Source organism: Takifugu flavidus, chromosome 21 (assembly GCF_003711565.1).
Source record: "Takifugu flavidus isolate HTHZ2018 chromosome 21, ASM371156v2, whole genome shotgun sequence".
Classification (NCBI taxonomy): Eukaryota; Metazoa; Chordata; class Actinopteri; order Tetraodontiformes; family Tetraodontidae; genus Takifugu; species Takifugu flavidus.
In genome coordinates, this window is record NC_079540.1 from 8,829,499 (window position 1) to 8,841,093 (window position 11,595).

Sequence of the window (11,595 nt, forward strand, 5' to 3'; positions counted from 1 at the left end):
GGCGACTGATTGCATTGTCTGGACTTCCTACAGAAACAATCCATTTAGAACGGCGCAAAAGTCGCGTTTCGGACGCTTTAAACTTTATTAGTAGGTGGAACAATGTTCTAACGTAGTTTTAAAGTGGTTTTGGAGTGCTTACGTACATCCCTCGATTTTTTTCTTATTTAATTGCGCGCTGACCCTCGCTAATTAAAATAATTCCGGCAAGTTGCGCAGCTGCTCGGTTCAGTCTCCAACGGATTATGGGGCTTTAAATAGACACTTTCTGATATTTCGAGGACATCAAATATCACATCCGACACCAATATCTAGACTTTAAGTGTTTACCTTGGATTAAGCTGTCAACACAATGCTGTGGAGTCGACATGTCCGACAAAATGCTGAGGAGGCATTGGTGTCTTGGGCAAAAACGTCCTGCATCAAACGCATCCCTGTGCTCCATGCGGGGGCCACACAGGTAGTCGGACGGTGCAGGCTGTAACCCTCATCCCTCAGACTGCACCAGTCCAGGCAGAGACACTCAAACCGGGGAGGAGGAGGTGGTGAAGGAGGAGGAGTGCTTTACGAAAACTCTCTCTCTCATACACACACACACACACACACACACACACACTCACACTCACACTCACACTCACACACACACTGCAACTTTGTGGGTGGGGGTGTAGGGTGGGAGGAGGTGGCGGCGTTGGTGGTGGTGGGGGTCAGAGGACAAAGGCAAATGCGTGATCCAGGCCTCCCCAAACCACGCTTCTTCTTTGGATTTTCTCCTTTCTCTCCGCTCCCCTTTCTCTTCCATATATCCCCGGGTAGGCCCATGCAACCGCGGCCGCGCACGCCTGTGTGAGCTCCGTCTCTGGCTGGCTTTCCCACGCCGGCTGAATGTGCCCTGACCCCCTTCAGAGAGGTTTGACACGGAGCGGGGACATTTCCGCATTCCTCCATGACTACAAAGGCACACCGCCTCCTTTTTGCTCTCCCTCGGCCTCCTCGGTGCTTTACCATTCATAGTCCTCTCCGCTGGTTTTTGTCTCCAGTGTCAAACCCGGGAGCGCCGCGGGGATCGGAGAGGGGAGAGAGGAGGCTCATTGGACGGACGGACACACTATCTATCTCCCTTGAAGCATTGACTAACGTCCCGGGGAAACAATGCGCCAGCGGGAATGCGATGTGACAAGCTGGCCCTAGATGGTCCTGAGGGGTCAGGTTCAAGACCCGGCGCCTTGATCTGTGGCATCGGGAGGGGACTCATCTGCTGGGGTGGTCGGTCCTTACGCGAGCCCGCAACAAGTGATCTATAGATGGTAAGCTTGATTTCTTTCTTATGAGTAAAATAAAATGCCGATCCGGATCGTCTGGTTTTTACGTGTGAATCCGTTAACGTGATTGAATTAAGACCGTTTTGGAATAAAAATGTTTCAACGTCTACTGTATTCCATATACCGTATATTACTAGAATTACAAATATAAAGCATAATTTCTTGTTCTTAAATGATGAATATTTTCATTTTTATTTTTTTTCTCAATAAAACTTGCAGAATATAACATAAATAAAGCGTTTGGATTTATTTTTTTTATATAAAACTTTATTTTAATTCCAGAGGCTCATCCACAATAATGTGTTTCATAATAATCGCGTGTCTAAAAATGAATAACTAACTAAATAACTTACGGACAACTACTTAGGAACATTTCAGGTTTACACGTATCTTCTCCCTGTTCGTCTTTCATGCCGGACAAGCTGTAGATGAAACCCGGCTCCTGTCAGGTCTGTCCCGTGAATGGCCAATTACAGCCGTGCAACAGGGCGCCGTTCTCATAACTTTGTTGGAAGGCGTGTTTGAGAGAGGCAGAGATGATCAGAAGAAAGATATTCCCCCACTGCTGCAATTCACATTCAAACATGTCCTGCGTGCTGTTTATAAAATCTTCTGATTTCCATTGAAAAGGTAAAGTTGGGGGGGGATAATGACATGGAAGTATGTGTGGTAATCTCCCCTGCCCAACTTTCCAGGCGACCACAAATTCAAGCATTTGCATCACAAAAAGCACAAAGCAGACAGTCTTCCCCAGACCAATTACTGCAAATGTGGGCATTTACATTTTTTCGTCATCATTGTTCATGTGAAACGAGCTCTGAGAGCCATCGGCGGGATTTACACCATTAGCATACATGGTTATTATTTGGCTGGAGAACAAAGCCAATTAGAGCCTCGGCGTGCAGCGCCCAGGGAGAGCGACACCTCGGTCGTCCAGTAATTTCAGTCTTGAAACCTTTTTACCGCCTTTGTTTCCAAATGACACATGTCAGCGGGTTTTATTGCAGTGTGAAAATCTACTGATTGGTTGTTCTTTTTGTTTTAAATGGGAAGGTGGAAAACTGATGCGTCAGTTTTGCTTTGCACAATATTTTGGGATTGTTGCCAAATTGATTCTCATTGTTGTTGTTTTTTTGTATTTCATCAATGTCCATGTCTCGTCCTGCTGGGTGAGGGGTTATATGTGATAAACACACATGCTCCTCCACACGCGTCCATTTTTTAAAGCTGCCTTCAGATGATTTAATTTGATATTGGGATTTAAAAATGTACAATTAGGATGAATAAATGTTAATGTTAATAGACCAAGGAACTTATGGTTGCGTTTGGAAATGAGCTGCTTGGTGAAGGAAGCTGCTCTTTGAGTGCCTTTTTGTAGGTTTTTTTTCTGTCTTTTTGGTAAATAATCACTGTCAGCATCACAGCATTTGTGTCCAACCTGGGTTGTTGCTATCATGGGATCGCATCCCAACATTTTAGGTACATGTTGCTGGTTCAATACCTCTGAATAGGAAAGGATGCTCTCATTAGTGGGGACTAAACCGAGGAACTGAGGAATAAATGAGTCAGAGGTTACTCATCTCATTTTTCTTTGATGTATAAAAGATAAAAACTAAACAAACATAAGAAAACCCCCTATTAACGTGCACAGCATCCCCGTGCACTTGGATGTGTCACCGGGCTGAAAATAGCATTTCCAATGTATGAGTCACACACGGAAGTTGACACGAGAGCCAATTCTTTAAACACACCTTTGTTGGATTTGGCCTCCGTCTTGTGTCTAACAAAAACCCGCCACACAGCCGAGGCGTATTGATCAAAGACACCCAGCAATGTCTTTGAAGTTAATTGATCAGAGCAAACCAGGCATTGATCTGAATGAGCAAATTTATAATAACCAATAGGTTGTGAATCTTAAATAACAATGCAGGCAAGTTCAAAGAGAATGAAAGTCGCCGCCGTGCTAAAGTTCATCAGGAAGCAGCTGGCGAGGTTCTGGAAGCCCAAGAATGAGCCCAAACCCCCCGCAAAAGAAGAGGTGCAGCACTGCGACCCGGAGTGCACGAATGTCCAACACGTGTCCGTCTGTGAATATCAACAGTTGTCAGAGCCACACTTGATGCCCCCGCCCGTGAAACCGGAGCATTCGATCAAGCACGAGTGCAGAGTCGAGGATTCCCTCGGGCAGAACGTGGAATCCCAGGAGCCGGGGGCCGAAACGGTCCACGATCTGCGGCAGCAGCTTTCGAAGGTGGCGGCCAGAGGAGCGGAGGTGCTCAGCCGACTCAGGGACGCGGAGGAAGCTCTCGCCAGGCGGCTGCACAAGCAGAGCTTGGATCGGTTGCTTTTGATCAGACTGGAGGAAGAGAACGCCAGGCTGGTCGCTCAAGTCAACATGCAAGAACGGAAGTGGCAGGAGAAGTTCCACCACCTCGTGTCCCTCAACAACGTTCTGCTGCGAGAGAAGGAGCAGGAGGACTTGGAGCTGGAGAGGAAGGCGCTGAAGACGATGATCAGGAGTCTGGAGAAACACCAGAAGACTCAGAAAACCTTTCAGAAAAGGACACAGTTGATTAAGAAAATATCCAGAAAATATCCGAACCACCGTCACAAACATGTATGAATGCGTCGTTGCTATATTGCTGGAACACTGGCAGCCATGAGTCGGCATTGTAACCCTTTTCTTTACACAATAAAACCTTAATGACCAGTAATGAACTCACTCCTCCAGTTGTCATTAAAATGCAGATTATTGCTCTAATTTCAGACGTATCTTTTAAAACAAAGAAATTCCCTATAATTATTGGGAAATTATGTTGAACAATAATGTTTACATTTGCAAGCTTGGCAATATTTAAATTTAAAATATTTGAATTTTAAATTATATTTAAAGTGAAACAATTTACAACAAATAATTTGATCAATGCTTCAAAACATGTAAAAGCTGTTGGAAACCTACAGGCTGAGTTTATATTTGCAAAAATGTGCGGATTTTATCATAGAAAGTGTAAATTTGGATTTTACATCTAATTTCATATGAATTTAATTTAAAAATTTAATGGAATTTTGCTGCAAATCCGATTGTGGTTAAATGAGTCTGTTGCCCAATATTACAGCAACATCCACTAAAATTATAAAGCAGTTCAACAATAAAAGGCTCACGGCCAACACACAAATAACGTTCCCCCAAGGCTTCCTGTTTATTTGAGTTTTATATTCTCATTTAATAAACAAACATGATAAAAACCCTTAAAGGCTGAAGATTGAAGCAGGATTTGGAGCATTAGCCGCATTAGACTGCATTTAATTAACGAGTCTAATAAATGGATTTCAGCCGTACGTATTTTGTGTCCAAACTGAAAGACAAACGGGTCTTTTGGAGCCGTGGCAGACTCCAGCTGACAGGAAGGAGGTCCTCCTCTCCTGCAGATAGCTCTGCTTCCCCCCTAAATCATCCAGGAGCTCAGGCAGAGGCTGAAAGTTCTCTCCGTTTCGGAAGACGTGACTTGATGAAAGACAGAAGCGGACTGTGCGTCCACGGGAGGGGAGACGAAATGTCCTCTGTGCGTTGGTGTAGAAGTTCCTTTCTGACCGGGGATCAAGAGCGTTACGGTTGTGGTCTTTTGTGCTTCCAGATGGATGTTTTCAACCATCCTTCCTGATTTAGTGGGGGGACATTGTTAAGAGTCTTGGATAAATGTTCATGAGTGGACAGGTGGTGCACGTGACCCGGTGGCATGGCCGGTGATCTGGTAAAGTGTGTTCTACAGCATAGCCACAAAATAAAGGGACCCTTTAGGGTGGTGGTAGCGCTACTGTTCTCGGGACAGAACCAATCTCACGGGACTAGATGAGCATGTTCAGGGGAGAAATGATTCCTAATGTGAATTTAATCCTAAAATCCAGCCCTTAATCCACCAGAGCTGCCCCCAGACATTGTAGATCTACTGTCTTGGGTCAACCTGTTGGGAGAATTCTACAAAAATCAAGCCGAATTGTTGAAAATGACACGAAACGGGTCGGCTGGGTTGCAGATTTCAGCCTGTTTCCGGCGCCCTGAAGGCGAGGTGCAAAGTGTTTGGGGTGGAACGACACATTCTTCAGATTCAAGTGAAACCAGATAAGGAATTAAAATAGCAGGAGGGCAACTAAACATGCTAATTGCAGGAACAGTGTGTCATGCTTTCAGTGGTTTATGGGGGGGGGGGGGGGGGGATTAGTGGCATTAAATATGAGAAGAGGCAAATCATGGCCAAATTAATGAGAAAATAAAAGCAGCCTTCTCAATCTCAGACTCTGAGGCAGCTGCTGATCTGTCAGACCAAGAGAGAATTATGGTCCTCCTGGGGGGGGGGGAATACCAACAAAGGACAGGTGACTCCCTGTCTCTCCCAGGTCTCCTTGCACACACACACACGCTCACACACACATGGGAGGAGAGCTTGATTGTAATTGGGATGTGGAAGCCACAAGGCAAAGGGCCCATTGATAAGAAGCCCGAGTCTATAGGTGGACAGCTGTCACACCTGGGGAGGAATTTGATAGCACGTCTGACATTTGATCCCTTTTCAAGTCGTGAACCCATTGTCCAAATTTACAAGCATCACTTAGCCGGAGTGTTTCTGGTGAGCCCAGTCTCGCACGCTCCTCGGCGGGTTGATATTTTAGCGAGGTTTGGAGGCTAACAGCGGGGCTCAGTGCTGGCGACACAATCCCAGCCTGTTTTGTGTCTGACTTGATTTCCTCTCTTCCTCTTTCTTGTCAAGTGAAGAGCGCACTGTGTAAGTAAAGCCCCTTCTCCCTTGTCCTCTTCTTCTCCCTGCCACCGGCCCCCAGACACAAGCCTCTTTCTGTTGGGGTGTCGCCACGGCAACCAAGCAACTAACTTGAGGAGGCGACATAAAAATCTGCTCTTTTAGGGGACACAGGAACACCTGCCGCCTCCGCCGAAAGGGGAGGAGCCGACTAGATGCCCAGCCGCCTGCGGACACACGCTTTCAGATTTGTGCAGACACACACACACACACACACACACACACACACACACACACACGCACGCACGCATGCATGCATACACGCAGGTAACGGAGGATTAGTGTAACATTCAAATGAAACCTCCAGCTAACAGCTGCTCCCCCCTAGGAGGTCATTTATCTTCCAGCAACACCTCACGTTTGTTTTGATGACTTCTCAACTCCCATTTGACAAAAGTCAAGCAAAGCAACGGCACCATGGTAACAAAGAATGTACTATTTACTAGACCTGGAAACGGACGCAGAATCGAACACCTCATTTCTGAAGCACTCATTTACAGAGCGCATTGATGACCGTTATCATCTTCTTGCTGTTAAGGCGACTCTTCGGCGCTTTCGTGAATTAATCACAAAACCAAAAAAATAAAACTGGAGAAGACTTCAGAGTCAGAGGTGACGAGCGATGCTCACAATAAAACCAATAAAATCACAGCAAGTTTGATTTACGCTCCCTGTTAGCTGCTGCTGCTAAGTTAGCGGCTAACTGATTAGCTTCTATATAGTCCACAGTAGACAAATATTCACAGCCACTGCGCTTCTATGGTGGAGCACGACTGCATATAGACGATCCCATTGGAGAGGTGAGAATTAACACGTGGTGGTTGGGGGGGGGGCAAGTTTCATCCATGGAACAGTGGTTTAACCCCCGTTTAAAGGCCCCTGTCAACAGGTTGGGTTCAGCAGGGACGTGGAGGCTGGCGGCGTCCTCCTGCTGGAGAATATTCTAGAGAGACTGGCAAGTAAACCTCTGGTGCCTGGCTGCTGTTCATTAAGAGTATTAATGATTAACTGAGAGTGCCATTGTCCCCTCGGGCCCAGCTGTCTCTCCTCTGCCGTTGATCCACTCTGATGCCTCTGGGCCACTAAACAGGCTCCATTCATGTGCTAAAGTGACAGCTGCTCCTCACATTCTGCATAAAATGAACTGCAGACACAGGAAACGCAAACAGAGGACAAATAATATTTCACAGATTGCCTGCTTTTCTTTTTGTCTGAGGTGATTAAAGGGAAGGGCGGAAGGATTAGGCAGCGTTGATTGAAGACACAGAAGAAGGGGAGTGCAGCTAATATTTGCTGCCTCTGCATTTTCGGTCATTTAGAGGATGTGAAGCAAGTTAATGCGGTGGATTTACTGTCACTGTCGTAAAAAAAAAAAGCATCAGCTGCTGCATAGATTCACTTCAAGTCCTGTTTAGACAGGGCAGCACATTTTATCAAGCAATAAACCTCGGGATGGTTTCACCTGATTAGTTTCACACCAGCGGTTGCTTCTTTTTTCCCTCACCTGTTTGTTTTTTTTAAGCTTTAGATTTGATCTCGGCAATCAAAGCTTTCAAGACAGATAAACATGCTCCCTCTGACCTTTGAGAGTCCGCCCACGTGCAGTCATTTGGTCCTCATCTGCTTGGATTTTCTTTTTTTTCCCACCAGCAATATCAGCCGGCGTGATTTTGAAAGCGAGCCGGATTGTTTTACAGCGGCTGCAGTAAAAGAATGAAAGTTGCTTTATCTCCAGTGGGAGAGGACTTTAATTGGACCTTCAAAGCTCTGCTGGTGTCTAACTGGGACCTGCCGCTCTCATATTGTGAGCCGTGGCCTCACCTACAGGCGCTTCGACCATCTTGTGTGTAATCTGGTGTGGCGGCTGATGCGATTGTGACTGCAGTGGGAGTATCAGAGCTGTGTTACCGAGCAACGCTTGTTCCCACACAAGCAGGTCGCTCTGGCACTTTCAACGTGCGCGTCGCTCCTACAAACGCATAGTTTGAATTCCTTGTTTTTGGAATTAAAAAAAAAAAAAAGAATGACTGGATTATTCCCCTGTGCCATGAAAACCTGGACGTCTTTGAAGGTTCCGCTAGTTGCAGAAGCGTCTTTATTATCAAGGTCCCCTAATGCGAGGCGGGATTTTATTTTGAAAATTTATTTTTTAAAAGGCAGCTAGGTGAATATCAAAGACATGACTGAGCACCGCCATATACGAGCGCTGTCGCCTCACAGCAAGAAGGTCCTGGTTTCCGGGACAGCCGGGGACAGTTGACGTGCTCTCCAGGTGAATCGGAGATGCTAACTGGCCCCTCGGTGTGGACGCCAGTGTTAGCCAATGTATGGTTGTTAAAGCCATACGTTCATACCTTATCTCACATGTATCAACAGATCTCTGTCCAGCTACGGGACGCTGGCGCCTGTACGCCGAGGAGACTTTCCTCAGAAGGTTCTGTAACGGTCAGTTTGAGCAGGCTCGTCTAAACTTTAGCTGCTACCTTGGTGCAATAGACCAAAGCGACAACAGCACCATTTCATCTTGTAGCTCAGCGTTTTATATCATATAGGCCCCTCTCTCACTCTCTCTATGCCCCCCCCCCCCCCCACAAAATCTGTCAGGTATCACTGACATCATAGAGGCACACGGACCTGCTGACATCAGTTTTTGTTCAGCATCCTCTGTATAATTACTGTAGTTCTCCTCTTCTCCTCCTTCTAGCCTCAGCAGCCATCAGCAGGAGGGACCCCCCCCCCCCCCGCCCAAATATGAACCCGTCCTGCTTTCGCTGCCACTAGTTTCAGGCTCAGGGTTTCTGGAAAGCATCCGAGACTCTAATACACACTTTATGAACACCGTTGATATGGATTCCTATATTCTAAATGCATGTTTGTGTAGGACATCACTACAATATATGATAATATGATCAGATTTAAGATCTGGGGTGGGGGGTGGGGTGGGGGGTCTGAAAAAAATACCTGCTAAACAAACAGGAAATCCCTGAAAACTGTTACACAGCTTGGAATATGATGAAGAATTGACTGTGTGGCTTCGGAAAACACAACAGGAATGATGGAACTGGTAATAAATCAGGAAGAAGTGACACGTCTGACTTTTGCTGCGTCATGATTCATGCGCGCTGTATGTTGAGAGACCTGGGAGGTATTCACGAGGAATATCTGCTCTTAAATCACCACCGTCTCACCTCCACAGAATTCCTCCCCCCAGCAGTTGTGCTGAAAGAGTCCAAAAGAATCCCCGACCTTTGTCTCCAGCTACACGTGTACACGTCTAGATTTTTTAAATAAAAGGCCGTCAACTTCCACCTCTGAGATGCCGTCGGGGTGACTAACAGCGCCGAATCCTCCATCCTGGACGCAGCCAGAACCAATGACGATGGAGCTTTGTGGGCTTTCCTGGGCCGGGATCGACAACCATGTCGGTGTGTTTCTCTTTCAAACTGAACAACCAGATCCACCGAAGCCTCTACCGTTGCCGTTGCTTGTCAGCGTGGGCGGTTTTGGTCACGTTCGCACACATCTAAAATGCCTTTCCTCAAAGCACAACTGGCTCCAACCAGTTTCTGAGCTTCCTTTATCGCCGCATCTCTGGGGAACGCTGAGAAACAGCCATCCGTTGGGCAAGGCAGCAGGGGCGGAAGAAAGACGTGGAACTCGTGCACGTGCGCCAGCTCCTCAACTGTCTCTGCTCTCCCAACGTGGTGGTCGGCGCTCGCTTTCAAAAATGGAGGCGCTTGTCATGTTAACATCCTCCTCTCCTGCCTTTCCAAGCCCAGACCCGAGCGGAGGGAGTACTGCCTTTCAGCCCGGGTCCGGAGCGCCTTCACAGCCAACACTTTACTGCCGGAGAGAACATAGAGGTGGCTGTGTCCATTCATCCCTGTGTGCACGCACGTGCACCCACCCATAAAACACACACACACACACCACCAGCATGGTCTGCGGCATACGTGACGAAGGCATCGATTTTCTCACGGTGTTTTGAACAACCGACTTTTAATTTATCGAAGAACCAGCAGAAGAACAGGAAATGTGATAACCCGCCCGCCTGTGTGCGTGTGTGTGTGTGTGTGTGTGGGTGTGCGCGTCTCAACTATGTAAACAAAACTGTTAAAGTTTTTATCAGCGCTACACCTGCCGTTAACACGTGCACATGTGCGCCGGCGCACGAAAGCCGAAAGCATTCGAGTCAAGAATTTAAATTAAGCGCCTGTCAATCATATTCGGCGCCTGACCTTTGAATTGGGAAAGTAATTATTCAGGAAGAAAGTGCACAGCGAGTTCTGCGCCCTGGGTGTGTTGGACTTAAGCACACAATGAGGAGTGTTTGGGCTGGGAGCAGAAGAGGATCCGGGTCGCAGGCAGCAGGATCTGACATCGGCTCCTTTCATTGTCATTGACTGCGGGTCACATGGCCCGTGCGTGGGCGCGAGATAGTGGAATGCGTTAGAAGGGGTGAGGCTCCTGCCACCAGACTTACAGTTACACACACACGCACACACACACGCACACACACAGAGCGAGTTGACCCTCACACGTGGTGTTTTGGGTCACAAGGGTCAAGGGTCAAAGGTGTGGCTGCTTGAACAAACAACAACCACTGTTGGGGTTTTTTTCGTCCTTGTTTTTTTTTTTTTTTTCTCCGTTATAAATCACCGTGTGTGAATGAAACGTTGTTATCCAATCAAATCCCTCCCGGGCCGTGCAGATGTGTCCGCCCCTTCCCTTCGCTCCCCTCGCTGCTCCACCTAAACCCGCTGCCGCTCCGTCTCCTTTTAGAAACGTCTGAACGTAGCTAAAGAAAATCCTCACACCCTATGTGGCCCCACCGTAACGACCGCTCCAGGCACACACATACAGACACGCACATGAGCACACGTGTGCCAATACTGTGGCCTTGATGTGGGCTGGTGTGCTGTGTCTCTGAGTGTCGGCAGCTGGAGGCCAAGGCTGCCGGAGCGAAGAAGGAAAGCCTGGAAAAGGCCCTGGAATAGAGGGGGGCGCCAGTGTGTGGGAACCCAACGAGATGGGCTGCAAAAATAAATAAAAAAAAAATCAAATGAAGGGGTGCGTTTGGAACCTTTCTGTGATGATGTGATGAGGAGTTGAAGGCGGCCAATGTGCAAAAGGGTGACTGGGTGGTGGAGCATGGCAGCCCAGTACGACTGGGAGGCTGAGAATGGAAAATGTCACATTTTAGCACAGCAACAGGGCCCCTATTGGAGAGAGAGAGGGGGGGGGAGAGAGAGGGGGGGAGAAAGAGAGAGAGAGGGGGGAAGAGAGAGAGGAGAGGAGAGAGAGAGAGAGAGAGAGAGAAGAGAGAGAGAGAGAGAGAGAGAGAGAGAGAGAAGAGAGAGAGAGGGAGAGGAGAGAGAGAGTGAGAGAGGGGGGGGGGGAGAGAGAGAGAGAGAGAGAGGGGGGGAGAAAGAGAGAGAGAGGGGGGAAGAGAGAGAGGG